At 35.0% G+C, this 18,451-nt stretch overlaps 1 protein-coding gene across 1 annotated transcript in view; it reads right to left on the reverse strand.

The window, feature by feature from the left end:
- LOC134653512 (activating transcription factor 3) overlaps nt 1-18,451 on the reverse strand; it is a 90,472-nt gene that overhangs the window by 55,173 nt on the left and 16,848 nt on the right. The window lies entirely within an intron of this gene.

Raw genomic sequence — 18,451 nt, forward strand, 5'->3', positions numbered from 1 at the left:
ACAAAATGGCCGGTTCTCGTATATCAGAGGCATTATTAAAAGCTATGTCTCTTTGATCACGCGTCGCATCTGCACAGCTATTTAATAAACATTTTTTACTTATTATCAAGTATAAATTGAGCCCGTAATTCGTAACAACTAAGCGTAGTGAGAGGTCAAATTTTAACTGGTTCGTTAATAGTGTTCAGTAAAGGTACTTTGTGAGTAACAACATGCTCCTCTTACTAAAATATACCGTCCTACACACTACTTATCTTAATACAGTTTTTCATCGTCTATTTAACATTAGTCATATTTGACAAAACTACATGACATGGGCGGGTGTGGAAAAATCACATGTCACGATAAACTCACGGCCACTTTTTGTCTTTTTATAAAAGAATACAGTCATATTGTGACAAAAAATGGTTGAACAAAAATAAAAACATTTCATTGTCGTAAATACGACATCGACGTTATTTTGTACGTAAATAAAAAAGCTATTAATTTTTCAAATGTGATTTTCTATCCTTTATTAATATGACAACCGTCCTTACTTCCAATGCCACGAATTACAGTATAATTAAGGTTATTTAGGTACTTACTTAAGGTAATATCATATTTTATTAAACTAAAAGAGCCGAAATAGTATTGAATATTGCCGACAATGCTGACCCCTGGCCTAGTGCGATAAACTCGCATGTAATTACAACTATTTTATCGATAAAAACCAATTTTTATGATACTGAATATTTATGTTGATACACCGAAATAACAGGCATTATCGTCTTATAAAAAGAACCTACATATTACTTACGTGTCCCAAATGTCCCAATGCGCCGCCCGCGATGCGTTCGACTTGAAATGCTTTTATGAGAACGTAGGCAGTAGGTACTAAGTTTAGAACAGTGAAGTGAAGTGAATAGTGCTACTAAGGGTACCTACTTAAACTAACATAGATAAAAATAGCATATTTATATGCGTAGTGGGTATACGCACTGGTAGCAGGAAAAAAACTAATGAAATTCTTAGTATGCGTACCCAACAAGCAAAATATAGTTTTATAATTATCCCAAGACCATCCTTTTATCAGAACTATAAGGGAATTATAAGCGGTTACAAGTCCGGAAAAGGGCCCACTTTATAAGTCTATTCGCACTTATAAGATATTTATAATGGCCCGTTGAAGTACCAATTACGCCAGTAGTACTCCTATAATAGAATGACGTTAATCCAAATAGTCCTGTAAAATCTACTTTAAGTTTTTTATAGTAGAAAGTGAGATTAATACGTTCTCAACAATGCTTTTATAATTCCAAGTATATTTGGCACTTATAAGATATTTATAATGGCCCGTTGAAATTCCAATTACGCCAATAGTACTCCTATAATAGAACTACCTTAATCTAAATACTCCTGTTAAACCTACTCTAAGTATGTTATAGTAAAAAGTGAGATTAATACGCTCTCAACAATGTTTTTTATAATTCCATATCTGAATAGTCGTGGAACGGAATCGCTTGTTGCCAAACACTTGTTCACATATTGTGTTTTTTTTTTGTAATTCAAGCAAATTATAAGGTAAGTAATGAATGTGAATTCTATTAATGTCTTGGTGAATTACTATTTCTAGCGTACTACATACGTAGGGGAACATGGATTTTCTGTGAAATCTATCACGTTTATGGTTAAAATTTTAACGCGCCTCTTGTATTTGGGATATTTACATATTAATATTTATCAATTTGTTTAGAAAATTGTACAGGTAGCTGCCATTTTCGCAGTAGGCATTTTGAATTGCGTTATAGTACTATAATAGGTGCACATGGTTTTATAACGGCATGTGGCAAAACCAAAGAACTCGCCATGTTCTTACCAAAGTAGGGTTAAGCAATGCAAAATAAAAATAAAAAACCCTTGACACAAAAACCTAACTATAAAAAGTAATAAAATTAAATTTCCCGGACTGATCCTTAATTAGTAGGTACCTAATATTTTGTGATTCTAAGCGTCGCCGCAAGGGTTCCGCTCGATTTTTAACCGACTTCCAAATCTCAAAAGGAGGAGGTTATCAATACGGTTGTATGTTTTTTTTATGTTTATTACTCGATATCTCCGTCATTACTGGACCGATTTTGAAAATTATTTCTTTGTTTGTATGTATGTATACAGATTGGTCCCGTTTTTTTTCAAACCCAGTTATGATGATGGGCTACCTACATGAGGAATCGAGGGAACCCCTCAAATCTTAAAGGCATATATATAGTGATTTTTGTGTTTTTGTCAACAAATCAAGCATATACATCCAAAAAAGTGACCTATGATGAAGTGGAACTGCTTATGAAGATCAGAACCGAACTCTTCAACGACGCATAGTTCACGTTTGGCGATTTGTCCTCTTCGTTATGTTTGTTAAGCAAGTTAAGTTTTTAAGACACATTTTTTGTCAAGCTCGAGTTCTGATGATGGGATCCATAAGGAATCGAGGGAACTCCTCAAATCTTCCCGTCTTCCCTCAAAAGTCCCGTTGTGCAATTTAATAATGTTTAAAAATCGTGAAAGTTAAATACCAGACAGTGACCAGACATTAATTTATATGGCATTTCAAACTACTTTGAGAAGTCGGTTTTCTTCTGTAAAAGATTATTTGTTTATATTTCGTGATTAGACTTAAATTTTATACTTATTTATTCAGGTATCAACGATCAAGATAAAGTATGGTTACGTTTATGGATAACGACCGATTCTTGACCAAAAATGATTATCGGTCTCTAAAGAACTTAAAATGGCCTTGGAAAAATACACACTTCTTGTTATCTAAAAGATGCCCCGGTTGTCGCATTGAAGTTTCTATCAACAACAGAGAGTTACATTTTATAACGAATCAAGACGACATCAGGTCACTGCTATGCCAAGATAAGATGTGGTGTGAAAACTGTTATATCTACGCGGTTTATGATCACTATCCAAGCGACGAATGTGAGATTTGTAACTTGTAACTCGATAATGTACCATGCACATTCTGAAAAATCATCTTGAAAAATTATTTTGAAAAATTCCCGTTCACGATGTGAGAGTAACAAAAGGATGTCTACTTCAAAACGTAGGATTAAAGGCAAAAAAACAAATAAGGATACCATTGCAGCATCAGCGGCTACAACGATTCAGCCACCTCCACCAGATAATGCACTTCCAGTAGTTCAACCCCAACCAGAAACTACATCCTCTGGCGCATTTGAAACTTCAGTTTAAATAATTCAGTCAATTATTAACTTATTTGAAAACTACGTCGATTTAACACATCGCATATTAAAAATTAATTTAGTTTTTAACGGTGTTACAGAACTGATACAGTTACTTTTATCTACTCACATAATCATTAGTGAAATGTTCAGCATTATTATTTATTACAACCAATTTTACTATGAGAACTTTCTTATCTGTAATTTAAAAAATCTGTAGGTACTGTAATAACATTCAAGTACAGAAATCGATACTGTAATAACATTACTGTACAGGTTTTACCTACTACCACAGACAAGAAAGTTCTCATAGTAAAATTGGTTGTAAACTTCATCATCATCATCATCATATCAGCCATAAGAAGTCCACTGCTGCCTCCCCCTTGGTTGTAATAATGCTGGCCATTTCCTACGGCTTCTGAACCCATCTATTAGAGTATGTACTTATGATATGTTTCTAGATAAAGTAGTTTATGCAACTGTATATAATTAGGCCTTAAAACACTCGTGTGACCTGAAACACACTTGTGTTTTAAGACCCCTCATTACATAACAGTTGCATAAACGACTATTACTGAATATATTTAAATATGATAAGTAAATTAAAGTTCCTGTTATGATAATTATAAGGTAATAAAACTACCTCTTTTACTAAATTTGATTTGAGTACGTCTCCATTTTAATTATTCATATTAGTATGCTTACTATATTATTGAATTCAACTCTGTTATTGATTTGATTAATAAATAAAAAACTCAAAAGTAAATTTCCTTTATTTGTTTTCTTTATCCTATTTATAAAGTATGTAGTAATGGCACAAAATATAAATTTGTGTCTTACAAAACGCTGACGAGCTTACACTTAATGTTTGAAACTATACATATTTTTAGATTTATTAGGTTCCCTGCAATCACATTTACAAATATTTAAAAAAGATGAGCTTATGGGTTCCGCAAAGGCAATTTGAGTGTTTCCAATACGATAATCGTGTATTTCTACGTCTTGCTCTTGTCTCTCATTGTTTTTGAAATCTGCTGATATAAACTCCACCACATGATTTTCGTTGGTTAAAAACCATTTACCTTGCTCCTTTGCTAGAAGTCTAAAATTCAACCATATTTGCCGCGCTTACTTTTCTTTATTGTCAAACATTTCTTGTTTTCTCTGAGCCTGTCAATATCCACTAAAGCCATTTCATTTATTCTTCTAGCTACTTGTTAAAGTGCTTTGTTTCCTTGTCTGACCATTTTTTTTATGCAGAAAAGTTTATTTTCAAAGGGGTACGCGTTAAAGCTTTGAAGGATTCCATATTTTTTTACCTCGTCAACCAAGAGCGAGAGATTGTGCACATTACTAGATAGTCTTTTCCATAAATACTTTTAAATCGTTCAATAAAATGTTGTAACATTCCTTCAGCTATTGTAAGTAAATGAAAATAATTCTCATTTGAACAAATTATAATCTGAAATTTCTAATTCATTATCGTTTTCAACCTCGCTCAATGATTTTTCACTAGCACAACTTTCGGAGTCTGATTCCTTTTCGTCTAAATTAAATCTACTACTATTATGTACAGAACCCTCGCCCATTTCGACGACTCGGACTTGGCCAGGTGCATTTATAAAATCTGTATTCAATGTTGTAAACATTGCCTGGTATGTTTTTTTAACTTTTCTTTTATATGAACCACTTTTTTTAAACCGCTTCCACTTATTTAAATCCATTTTAAACGTGAATTACCTAATTGAAAAGAATAAACAACATGTCTCAAATAGCCAAAATAATATCTCATAAAAGAATATGCAAAACCCTATTAAACACATTTTTGCCTATACTGGTTAAGGTCAAGCAAAAGTGGCCTTAAAACAGTTTCGGCAGGGATCGTTTGGAATTAGTTGGACTATAATACTACTACAGCAAGCCACTATAAATGAGTTTGAGCTTATAAAGGCACATGACAAATATATATAGAGGAAAAGTTAACATAATAAATGCAGTTAATAAACTAAAATGGTCATTATATCAAGTACTTAATTTTTGCATAATTCCAATGTGAGAGAAACGTATCCACTTTTAGGCTAATGCAAAACCAAACAAGAACTGTAAATGACTTCAAGTAATTTAACTTTATATTTGCTTATAACGGACCGCAGATGTTCTCTTATAAGCGCTTATAAGTCTAAGTAACCGGAGTGATTACTCCTCAGTATATATACTCTTAATATTGGCTCTTACAGGAGTCATAAGATTATAACGGCCCGCAGATGTTCTCTTATAAGCGCTTATAAGTCTAAGTAACCGGAGTGATTACTCCTCAGTATATATACTCTTGATATTGGCTCTTACAGGAGTCATAAGATTATATCAGCCCGCAGATGTTCTCTTATAAGCGCTTATAAGTCTAAGTAACCGGAGTGATTACTCCTCAGTATATATACTCTTGATATTGGCTCTTACAGGAGTCATAAGATTATAACAGCCCGCAGATGTTCTCTTATAAGCGCTTATAAGTCTAAGTAACCGGAGTGATTACTCCTCAGTATATATACTCTTGAATATTGGCTCTTACAGGAGTCATAAGATTATAACAGCCCGCAGATGTTCTCTTATAAGCGCTTATAAGTCTAAGTAACCGGAGTGATTACTCCTCAGTATATATACTCTTGATATTGGCTCTTACAGGAGTCATAAGATTATAACAGCCCGCAGATGTTCTCTTATAAGCGCTTATAAGTCTAAGTAACCGGAGTGATTACTCCTCAGTATATATACTCTTGATATTGGCTCTTACAGGAGTCATAAGATTATAACAGCCCGCAGATGTTCTCTTATAAGCGCTTATAAGTCTAAGTAACCGGAGTGATTACTCCTCAGTATATATACTCTTGATATTGGCTCTTACAGAGGGCCTACCGCGAACCACGTTCGACGTGTTGCCTCTCTGTCGCACTTGTAAGTTCGTACGTAAGTGTGACAGGGAGGCAACACGTCGAACGTGGTTCGCGGTAGGCCCTCAGGAGTCATAAAATTATAACGGCCCGCAGATGTTCTCTTATAAGCGCTTATAAGTCTAAGTAACCGGAGTGATTACTCCTAAGTGTAATCACTCTTAGTGTATGCTTTTATAAGATAAATTATGCCTATAATGACCAGGAAATCTGTTCTTGTAAACGGTTACAAGGTGAAGTTATAGTAGTAAATGTGCTCAAGTTAAAACGGCATTTAATTATGCTCTAAAAAGCGCACTAGCCAATTTTGATGCTATAATTGGAGTTTTATAAATCCAAATAGCCTTATAAAGTATGCGTTCTGGGATAATTTTGCTTGTTGGGTAGGTATTATGATCATTAACACCAAACATACGACTGTTGAAACTGATAAAGTACGAAGAATTAAAGATATATTAATAGGTATCTATAACTTTTAATTACTGTAACTTCTTGCTCCTCTTTCCAATAGTAATACACTCCATCATAAGAACTCTTTAGCAGTTGAAAATGTACAATCAGCGAAATCGGAATGAATCGCATAAAAACCCTTTCTACCTATCTTTTTATGCAGTGGGGGGTCACTTATCTCTGCATTGACACTAAAATACTGGACAATATCGTTAATCTTATTTCCGTTAAGTAGGTGATAAGTGATAATATCTTGTCATTATTGTATTAATACAAATAAAAGTAGGAAACTAATTTTTTTGCCATAAGTTTCACAACCAAGCTGTTTAAACAACACGAGCGTTTGAGTAGGTATACATTATTGTACCTAATCGAAGATAGTGCATCTTTATAAAAACAATTCCCGACCTGAAGTAAAGAAAGACGTAGGTTCAAAAACAATTTTCAATCCAAGACACCTACCCTAGTAGCACGGTCGCATTTTTATCATTTATCACCATGCCTGTCACGTTCTAACAAGTATGTAAGTGCGAAAGTGACGGGCTTAGTGATAGTGGATAAAAATGAAACCGTGCTGAGCCCGCTAAACATATGTTTACGCCAACCACCAAAGGCGCTTAAGCTTAAATATCATTTGTTTTGGTTAGTGCGTGGGCGAATATCGTTACTTTCTGTTTTGAGAACAAATAAGGCAGCTTTATCCATTTTATCTACATTATCATCTGTTTGAAACTGATCGTGTGAAAATAATGTCAAGAACAATCGCTGTTTAGTTGGTACCTAAGTGAGTAGATACCTACTTTAAACTACCTAAACATGTTCATGCTAAAATAAGGTGCCCAACGCAAATATAAACTTCAATACGAGTAACCACTAATATCTGCTAAATTAGAAGCACTTCATACATTGGCAACATTTACGCCACTGAAAACTGCAACCCCTCACTATAGCAGAAATTGTTTCTAGTGTAGTAGATACATATTTGTTATTTTCAAAATTAAGTATCCTGTTTTCGAAGTTACCCCAATACACTTTATGAATTGTTTTGGTTAGTCTGTGGGCGAAAATCGTTGCTTTCTCTTTTGATGACAAATACGGTAGCTATACATGCATTATATCTTCATATTATCTCTTAGAAACTGATCGTGTGAAAATAATGTTAAGGACAATCGCCATTTATTCGTTTGCACCTAAGTGATTGTAGTACCTAACAAATCTTTAGATTTTATTAGGTATTAGAATCACTTAAGCAAGTCTATAGGAAAGACCCATTGATAAGTCTAATCTTGTAAAATATTTTCCAGGTACCTATGTATTATCTTGCAGTGACTAACAATGATAAATAAACGATTCTTATCCCTTTGCACAACAGACTAATGCAAATATTTGAGGAGACAATAAGACAATCATCTTATACAAAGGGTTTCAATAGATAATCTCTCAAAACAAATAGTCTGGCCGATGCGCCGATGTTTTTAAACATGTGTAAACAGTTGGAGAGCCTAATTTGATTACAGGTGCCAACGGTTAGAAACATTTAATAAATATTAAGGATGTCCGAATGATTAGATCGAGGTATCTCTTTTTATACTATGTCGATAACTATACATTTGGTATTATATTCTAATGTCAATATGGATATATACCTACAAAAAACTTTTTATGTCGCAAAACTTACACAGTTCACGCAGTTCGCCTTTGTACACATTTACTGTATTCTCTCTGTGTTATGTACTTGTTTTATGCAATAAAGTGTATTCTCTATCGTATTACAATATCCAATTTTAAATAGGAAACTACAGGCATACTTATTCATTAATTTTGCAAACTAGTGTTTAGGTGAAAATTCGGGATTATAGGTAGTTGCCGGGGCCCTGGTCCCTGGCCCCGCCGCCGCCGCGCCGCCGGCCGCCGGAAAAATGCTTTGATTTAGCAATTTATATTCGGCAATAATTTTTCATTCAAAGGTAATGCCTAATACAAAAATATCTAGCTTGTAATTATAAATACTTGTGTGAAATAAATACGAAGGTGCAGAATATAAGGAAGGGTCATGAACCGTCTGTTTATTGTTTACTGAATACCTGCAGCTGCAGGATCCGCAGATTCCTAGGCGTGTTCGTGTGAATCACTATTGTTATGACTTGAAATCCGATACTAATAGAAATCCATACAGCCGGTATCAGAAGGAACCGTTTAAAACGCAACCTAAATACTTTGATACAGAGCTGGAATTTGTTTGATAGGTTGTAGGGATTATAATGTTGATGACTGCAATGTGATAGTGTTACATGATTCGACGGGGCATTCCCCTCTCTCGGTTAAAAGATACAAATTTGGTAAGTAGGTATTTTGCGAGTAACATAATATACAATTCAGATTTTTTTTCAGTGACTTAGTTATTTTTATGACCCCGAGGTCTCCAACGACAATCGTTTTAAGCGAAATTAGAATTAAAATGTACCATGATCACTGATCATATAACAGTGCTCATAGACACTTTGGCATTTTTATATCAAAATCTATTTCTAGTCTCATTGTAGTCTACTTAAGTCTATTCTCATAAGGAATCGACCCGCATAAGCGATATTTAAAAGTTTTATAAATACCTAATTAAACTTTTAAATGATTCGATGAATAATGGGGTCACGCTAGAAAAGTGTCAAGTTTAATCACGTTCCTTCGGGAATTGAAATTCTAATTTGATATAAAAATCACAACATTAGCAATATTTTACAATAATTTGTATTTTTTGTTAAGTTGGCACAGCGCCCGTGTTTATAGAGCTGTAGGGAAACCCTGCTAATGTATTACAGAAGGCAGGGCTATAGTTATTTTTGTACCAATTCGATTAGACACCGAAAGTCAAAACTAAGGGTAATAAGCCGTACATTACATAAGGTAAACGTACTACTCGACGCGGTACCAGTACATGTCATCTTGAAACTTAAGTCATTGTGAATAGAGGTGACAGCAGGGTGTCATCTATTGGGCATTAGCATGTCAAGCACTAGTACGTTTACCTTACCCGTAGGTACCTACAGACGAGCGGTAGCATTTCGAATTTCGGTCCGGCAGTTCCTAGACTTCCTAGATGCAGGTTACTGTAGGTTACCTATTTCAAATGTTATAATGTCGTATATAGGTCGCCGATTATTTCGCTACTTTTGACAATAAATCGGCATGCTATCGACGTTTGATCGTCACTAGTTTTCATTAAAAAAAATAGATTCATTTTAGAATAAGCTCTATTCCTGTTTGGCCGAACTGCTAAGTTGGCTTGGAATTGATGTAGGTACACAAAATGTAGTCAAACATTATACATTGTCACAAACACCCACAGGAGCCGCGTCTATACCTGTCAACTATCGGAATATGAAAAATGATCCAAAAAGCAATACAAATAATATTTATCTACCGCGATATCGAATGTCGAGTTGTCGACCCAGTTCCCCCTATCTTCTTCCCATCGCTTAATAAACTCAACCCTTACCTATATAAGTGTGACCTCGTGATTCGCAACAAATATGTGGAATTGGAGATCAACTTATATCGGTCAGTTCCAGACGATAGGATGGGTATAACAGCGCCTGGCACTTCGCCCGCCGTTTTCGCGGGACGAATACTTCTGATAAATCATTATCATCAGTCAATGTGACTATGTATATAGTTATCTATAGCTCCTTGATTGGATATTAAATAGCTATAAAACAGGGCATTTGCACGTTATCATGTTTTATTGGGCCGATTGGGCGTTATCTTTTCCGATGTTGTTTTAATACAAAATAGCTACAACTATTAACAACTATGTTTGTAATTAAAAATAACATTTCGATCAGTTAGTGTTATTAGTATATTCGATCATTCAAATAATTAGGTATATTATTTCGAATATTCATCTCTCTTTGACGATTTTTTGCGATTAAGACCGGATTCCACTTTAGCCCAATCTAGCTATTAACATTACCTACCCACTAAATGTATCGTGACTGAATCCAGCAATGCGTAATCTCAATTTCTTTAGGCAGTTTACACTCAGCGACTTTGTGCAGTGATAAAAGTACAACAATGTTTCAGTAGCAATTAAATGCGCTGCACAGAGTTGCAGTGTGTAACGGCCCTTATACTTGCCGCACCAAAGCTGTCTGCAGTGTATTTCGTGGTCATCATAGTAGAATCTTACCTGTAACAAAAAGTCGTAATTTGAAATGTCATCATTAATTTAAAAAAATAGGATGTAAAAATGGCTTTTAGGTCCCCTAAAATTATAGGTATTTTTATGTTTCCTTTCCAGCTAGCTTCCCTAATATATACCTACTACTTTTCTAGATACCTATAATAGGTACTACTTATAATGGGTTAGGTTGGGACACTTAATGTACCTTAGTAGTAGATAAATGGCTTTGTTTCTGAAACTTAAAAACTAGGCCGAATCTAGTAAACTTTACACGACATTCTATAGAGTGTATAGTAAGTAAGTAAAATCCAACAATACAAAGTAACAAGTAGTTGCTCAATATGTAGGCACTATTTTAAAACCTTCGAATTTCTTCCAAACTTTGTGAAAATATACTCATGGACAAATTCAGAACGCAAAAAAAGGTTTAATTACTGTAGCACTGTACAAGACAAAACTCGTCGTCTTATACAGCGAGTTCAGAATGCCTGTTACCGTTTTTGTTATTCAGTCCCGCCTAGGAGTCACATTACACCGCATCTAAATAAGGCTTCAATACTTAATATGACATCTCGCAGACACCTACACCTTGCAAGTCTTTTGTTTAGTGTCCTGAACGACAAAAAACCGGAATATTTATATTCGAAAATACACGTTTCTTCATTCCACAGACGACATGGTACTAGATCCACCAGGCGTTGTCTTTTAGAAACACACCCACACAAAACTGTCGCTTTTACAGGCTGTTTCCGGTATCTCGCAACCAAGTGCTGGAATAATATCCCTCCACCATTAAGATGTCTTAAAACAAAACAATCGTTTAAGTTTCATTTTAAAATATACCTTTTAAATAAACAAAATATAGGAATTCCGCACGGGTATTTGGTTGCAGATTACCGGATCTAGTCTGTACCTATGTGTACAATACTTTATGTTATTGTAGGCCGTTTTCTATCCCCCATCCATATCATACTACATATACACTAACAGGCACCACACTTTTACACAATCCGTAGCTAATTTATTATTTAATAGGCAAGTTTCTAAATATTTTTGTATTTTTGTATTATTAATTTTTACTCGATAATCTGTCCGTGATCTGGGTTCTAGCAGAATTATCAGTGCTTCACCCGAAAGAGTGGAGCGTATTACTGAGCCAGAACCCTTTTGTTTTGCTGCAACGCACACAGCACATTTATTGATACATCTTGTTCCTGATTTTAGTTTTAGTTTGATATTGTTATATATTGTTTCTGTTTTTTCTGTCAATGTGTGTATTGTGGCAAGCTAATAAATGGTTTATCTATATATCTATCTATCTATCTAGCACCTAAAGTAATTTCGTAATTAGTTATTTAACTTTTTTCTCTCTTTCTTTTTCTCTATATTTGTCCATGAGTTTTTTCCATTCACAAAGTTTGGAAGAATCAAATGTAGTCAATGTCACCCATGGTGTCAAGAAAATTACACAAACAAAGATGAATGGCGATTTGTAATTGCTTTCACCTTTACCTGTGGAACAGTGCCAATTGGAGGACCACCCAACTGACTGGGTATTCCTTACACCACTGCTAACTAGGGTTGCCAGATGGTCGGGATTCGGCGGGATTGTCCCGATTTTTAGCATGTGTTCCCGATTCCCGACAAAGTGAAAATTGTCCCGAAAAACAGCTTCACGTTATAAAACAATAATTCAAGTTCCGAACTGTCGTCGAGAGAGCCAGCGACCCGCGTCGAGCTCGTCAGCGCGCGCGCGGGGCGCGCGTGGCGAGATTGGGCAGAGCAGCTGACGTAGTGCCAATAATGTAAAATATCGTTGTTTTTAATACAATTAATTTAATTTGAATGGTTTTTTCCCGACTTAAGGCCCAAATCCCGAAAAATTGATATTTTTTCCCGATAATAGCGCCTTTCGATCTGGCAACCCTACTGCTAACGCGCGGTGACTGAACAAATGATGGATCACACGATATTGAAATGACGTTCTTGAAATCAAAAGGTATAATGTAATTAGTAACATCACAGGAGTTGATAATCACATACCGACTATACCTATTATTAAATACCTAGCTAGTTATTTTTAAAATATTAAAAATGGTTGAAAAACACATGCGCACCTAACTTTTAAAACCACGATATAAATGTATCAAGTAAAGTAAAGACAAAACGAATCTTATCTCATTTATATTTAAAAAAACCGAGGCAAAATGCTAATACGGAGTAAATATATGCATACACACGCTTTATTTTTTCTAAAAATGACCTTGATTTTTTTGTAAAAAACGTTATCCTACGTTTTTGCAAACGTTATCGTTCTAAAGATACCTACAACAAATTATGGCGTATAGGTACTATTAAATTACAAAATACGGAGCGGTCCATGTGGTCTAATTCACTTATTGTCCATTCCTCAACCGTCTATTCCCCGAATGTCTGTTCAAGGGAACATGTCTATTCCCTGAATGTCTATTTTCCCCGAATGTCCATTCCCTCATCGTCAATTGCCCCAGAGCGGTCCATTAGGTCTAATTCACTTATTGTCCATTCCTCAACCGTCTATTCCCCGAATGTCTGTTCATTTCTAAATTTTTTTAGAAAACAAAACAATCGCGAATTGGCTCTTCGCCAAACGGCGTTCTACGGCCAGTAAGATTTGCACCGGCATCGGCACTGCATGGCCGTGAACTACGGAAAATGATAAATTGACTCCCCTGACACTTCGTTTCTGATAAAAGACAGTCTCTTATACGTACTTAGTCATTTATTTCGTGCACAGTCAATGGAGCTTGATTTCGCGTCGTCTTCAATTTACTCGACAGATAATAAATGGGTGTCATTATTATTAATTAACTAAGCACAAATACTAGCAGCAACAGTTTTAAAGTTTTCTGGAACAATGTTATTTTGATCTGTTCACACACGTGTCCCGCAAAAGTGAACCGTTTCACACCCGATAACTATTAAATAATAAATAGCTCAAGGCCCGTCCGTTATTTTCGCTGTATAACTTATAATGTTTCCGATGCCATTAATTTCGACATATATTTGTTTTCGAATTTGAGGAACGTTGATTTTCCAGTTTCTATTTTATTTTGGTCGGGAGGGATAGCGGATGAGTTTTGACAGATATTGTAAACATTTTTTAATGGGAAACTTTATATTTTTCGTCTCTAAATAAGTTTTGTTATGGTACATGGATGTGTCCGTGTTTAGTAGAGGATATAATTACGGTTGCCACATTAGTGAGTGAGTTAACGTTTCGGAACATATAATTTGAAGCAATATAATTACAAATGCTGTGTTGACTGATGCCGCACCCGTATTTTATGCGATTGTGGTATTTGTGGTGTCAAACGACATGATAGAAAAGCCAATTTAGTGTTGGTACCAAATGGTAGATTGGAGAATTATATAATGAATGAATAAGAATACCTAATTACCATAAAATCAATATATAACTATTAGGAAAAAAAAAGATTTGTAATAAAGCGCTGGTGGCCTAGTGGTAAGAGCGTGCGACTTGCAATCCGGAGGTCGCGGGTTCGAACCCCGGCTCGTACCAATGAGTTTTTCGGAACTTATGTACGAAATATCATTTGATATTTACCAGTTGCTTTTCGGTGAAGGAAAACATCGTGAGGAAACCGGACTAATCCCGATACGGGCCTAGTTTACCCTCTGGGTTGGAAGGTCAGATGGCAGTCGCTTTCGTAAAAACTAGTGCCCACGCCAATTACTGGGATTAGTTGCCAAGCGGACCCCAGGCTCCCATGAGCCGTGGCAAAATGCCGGGACAACGCGAGGAAGAAGAAGAAGAAGAGAGGAAAAAAAAAGATTTGTGATAAATCACTCCAATAATTAATAAAAACAAATTATGAAATGATTTCTCTGATATTGTTAATTTTAAATATTATTCGGAGAGCATAACGTATAAACCTCTTAAGAATGTCAAGAGATTACCATCGCTACGGAACAATAAATCTCTGTCTTCAGAAGAAGCAACATACGAAATTCGGCGAAGTTTATTTTTATAATCAGTATATTATTTTATAACATCTTATGAGTTACATCACATAGATTTGTTTTTTAAATTGCATAGATGCATATTTTATAAAATTAACATTGTTATAGCATTGGTTATGGACAGTAAACACTTCTAGCACTTATGCGCAACAAAAAAATATGATTCGAAAAGACTACAGAACATATTCTGAATATATTAACAATTACTTAATTTTACAGGTACTTAGGTACTTAGTTATAAATACAGATAGAGAATACCACAAATATAAGTAATAAGGCCAATAGCGTGTTTGTGAAACTAGTCCGAAAATATTGCAGCGACCCTGGGGCATTGATAATGATAATGAATTGGGCTTGTCGCCGGCTAAATTAAATTCACTAGCAAAATAAGCCTCATTTGACTAAATTTACGTTGCTATACTTTATCAGAATTCATATTTTTTAACGACAGAAATAAATGGAATCGAGCAGAGTAGGAATTAAATTAAAAGGTTCTCTGTCCCTGACCTCATACTGTAATTATACAACCATTGATATTGTTCACAAATTAATTTATAGTCATATCTTCCGGTCTCGTGACCTTTAAATATCCACGAGTATTCTAGGCTGACATACTTGAGATGAACCCACAATCCTCCACAAGGTTAGTATCTAAACACAATTAATCAATATCCGATTAAATTAACATATTTATGTTTATAGGAGCTCATCAGAATATATTAAGCTGCGTCTCCTACATTATCTGAGATATTCTTGAAAAAGTACTTTTTCACTTAAATGTGCCATAAAAAAGTACTTAGCCTCAACCGAAGTTGCGTTTATTGAATAAGGTGACAAAATTAATCCTATAACTAATTGAAATGTCACGTTTTTGTACGTATTAAGTAATATTAAATACATATTAAAAATGATAAACATTTGACAGATTAGCTTTGAGCATAGGTAAGTTAAAAATACATTTATCAAAACTACGATTAAGTACGTCGTATTTGGTATTGACAGCAGATGTTTTTAATAGATTTAACATATAATTTTCTGCCCCGACATAATAATTTTAAATTGTTTATTACAAGCGGCTGTTGACCGATTTGCTTTAAATTTAAACCTTATTGTATTTACCACAAACTAAAAAATTCAAAGGTACAACACCAATCAAGAAATAAAATTTCACGCCTCTGATTACCATGCATAACCTATTGGTTCGTGATTAATGTGTGATTCAAAGGCTTATTAGCGTCAACGTTAACTAGACAGCTCGTGTTAGAAGCAACCTTCACACAAAATAAACAGGACTGAAACTAAACGCTCATCAAAATCTGACCGACAGATGACAGTACAAACACTTTTATAATGTGAATGGAATGGAATGGACCAGAAGTTGGCCACACCTGTTCACAAGGTGAGAACGGCAATCTTTTTTTAATAACATACATTATTTGCGATCTATCAGTACCTACGTAATGTACATATGAGGGATAATCACATGAACTGATGATATAATTATTTATGATTATACTTCAAGCGTAAATTCTAGATAAAAATCTCGTCGGTACGCCGTTTGCACTGTGCAATGATTTAAATGTATTTAAATTAAAGTAAGTAGCTATAATTCATTGAGCAGCCTAAAAAAGAGCCTAAACTTAGATCAATAATCTGCCTTAAGTAACGATGTATTATTAAAAAAGAACAAATAAAATTATGAATTATGAATATAGCGCGGGTTTAAAGGCAAGTAAAACTAGTTATTTGTACAACAAGAGATCAAAGTATGATATTTCTTCGAGTACTTATTTTGAGTCCCGTGCAAGCGAAATTCTATACTCGCTACGCTCGTGAATCTAATTTAGAATCTTGAGCGTAGTAAGGGACTCAAAAGCGCACGAGATGTAACTAACTTTGATCTCGTGTAGTTCACAAAACTTTTCACCTCAGCAGTGAGAACATATTAGAGAACCCGAAAAATGTATTCCTACTTCATCACTTATCTATTCACTCATGTTTTCTTAAGATATACCAACAATTAAGTTTTCACCTCAGCAGCTCGAACAAGGGTACTTTGCTACTTAAAAACAGTGAGCAAAATCGCATTTTGCTCATTTTGTCTCACTCAGTTATAGTGTCCGACCGAAGGTTCGGTTTCGGTTTCGGTTTCGGCCAGTTTCGGCCAAAAAATCATGTTTCGGCCGTAGTTTCGGTTTCGGCCAAAAAACGGCCGAACCTTTCGGCCGGGCCGAAACATACGCAATGGTACTTCGTTCTATGAAACTAAACTATGTGACAAAGACCAAAAGTTGTGGAACAAGAAGGACAACAATATTACTTAATACATACATATACTGATTTATGTATACTGATTTATGTATTATTAAACACAATTCCACTAATGATGGAGCCACTCAACGCTCGACGCAGTTTTAAGAGGCTGTCAATACCTAAAACGCACACACTGTCTAATTGTATCGTAGTAAATGAGATAGCACTGTCGCATGTTACTGAGCCTGGGCAAGGGCCACGGCTCATGGGAACATGGGGTCCACTTGACAACTAATCCCAAGAATTGGCGTCGGCACTAGTTTTTACGAAAGCGGATGGCAGTCGCTTTCGTAAAAACTGACCGCCGACAATTCTTGGGAAGACTGACCTTCCAATCCAGAGGGTAAACTAGGCTTTATCGGGCTAGTCCGGCTTTCTCAATGGTAAATATCAACCTACCACCACCTAACTGCCAGCAGCGCTCACCGCTAGGCCACCAGCGCTCAAGGGAATAATAAGAAGAATATTGAAATAAAAATAAATGTGGATTATTTGTGTAATATTACTCGTTTAGGTATAAGTAAATGTTTTGACAAATTGATTTTAATTTCAGACACATAAGTTAAGAAATAAAGATATTAGAACCGTTTAATGGTGATTTTAAGACCAATCTTTGCAGTTATTTTCTATCGAGCCGATGTCGTTCAATCATGTATCGAGTGCGGCCACAGTCTATAAATATATTTTTTGCTTTACTAAATCAAATAGTTTTTCTTTTTCATCGATTTTTGACAAGTTTTGAATCGTATCTCCGACTTTTGCACTACAGATAGATTTTTATAAGGCAATTAAACGGCTATCGGTTCTTCAATCTTTATCTCCATTATTGTCTACCGGGTTTTGAAAGAAATTGATACCTACTATTTTATGTTTTTTAAAAACATTGTCTAAAAGGATACTTACTTTTTTCATATCTAGATTGCTGTGAAGGATATTACTTATACGAAATCTACATATTTGGGTTCGTCTTAGGGTTTTAATTTTAAACGAATTAACACAAAAGTTATGGCCAGAAAACCAGTTTTTTGGCCTTAAATTGTTCAACTTTGATGCCAAATATCTCGAAGACAATGAACTTTGAAGTAAATATGGAATACTATATTGCTTAAAGCCGTTGCTGCTAATATGATAAGCTGCAAAAAACATAAGAAAACTAAGGGATTCAGATCGAAGGTCATTGGCGTGGTGGAGCCCCTTAAGTAAAATCAATTTCAAGGACATTGGGTATTGACAGCCCCTTAATTTGAGTTTAAAAGCGGTTTTATGACATTTTTTCAACGATTTTAACAAGTCTTCAAAAGTTTCGGTTTCGGTTTCGG

The sequence above is a fragment of the Cydia amplana genome, chromosome 13 (assembly GCF_948474715.1).
Source record: "Cydia amplana chromosome 13, ilCydAmpl1.1, whole genome shotgun sequence".
Classification (NCBI taxonomy): Eukaryota; Metazoa; Arthropoda; class Insecta; order Lepidoptera; family Tortricidae; genus Cydia; species Cydia amplana.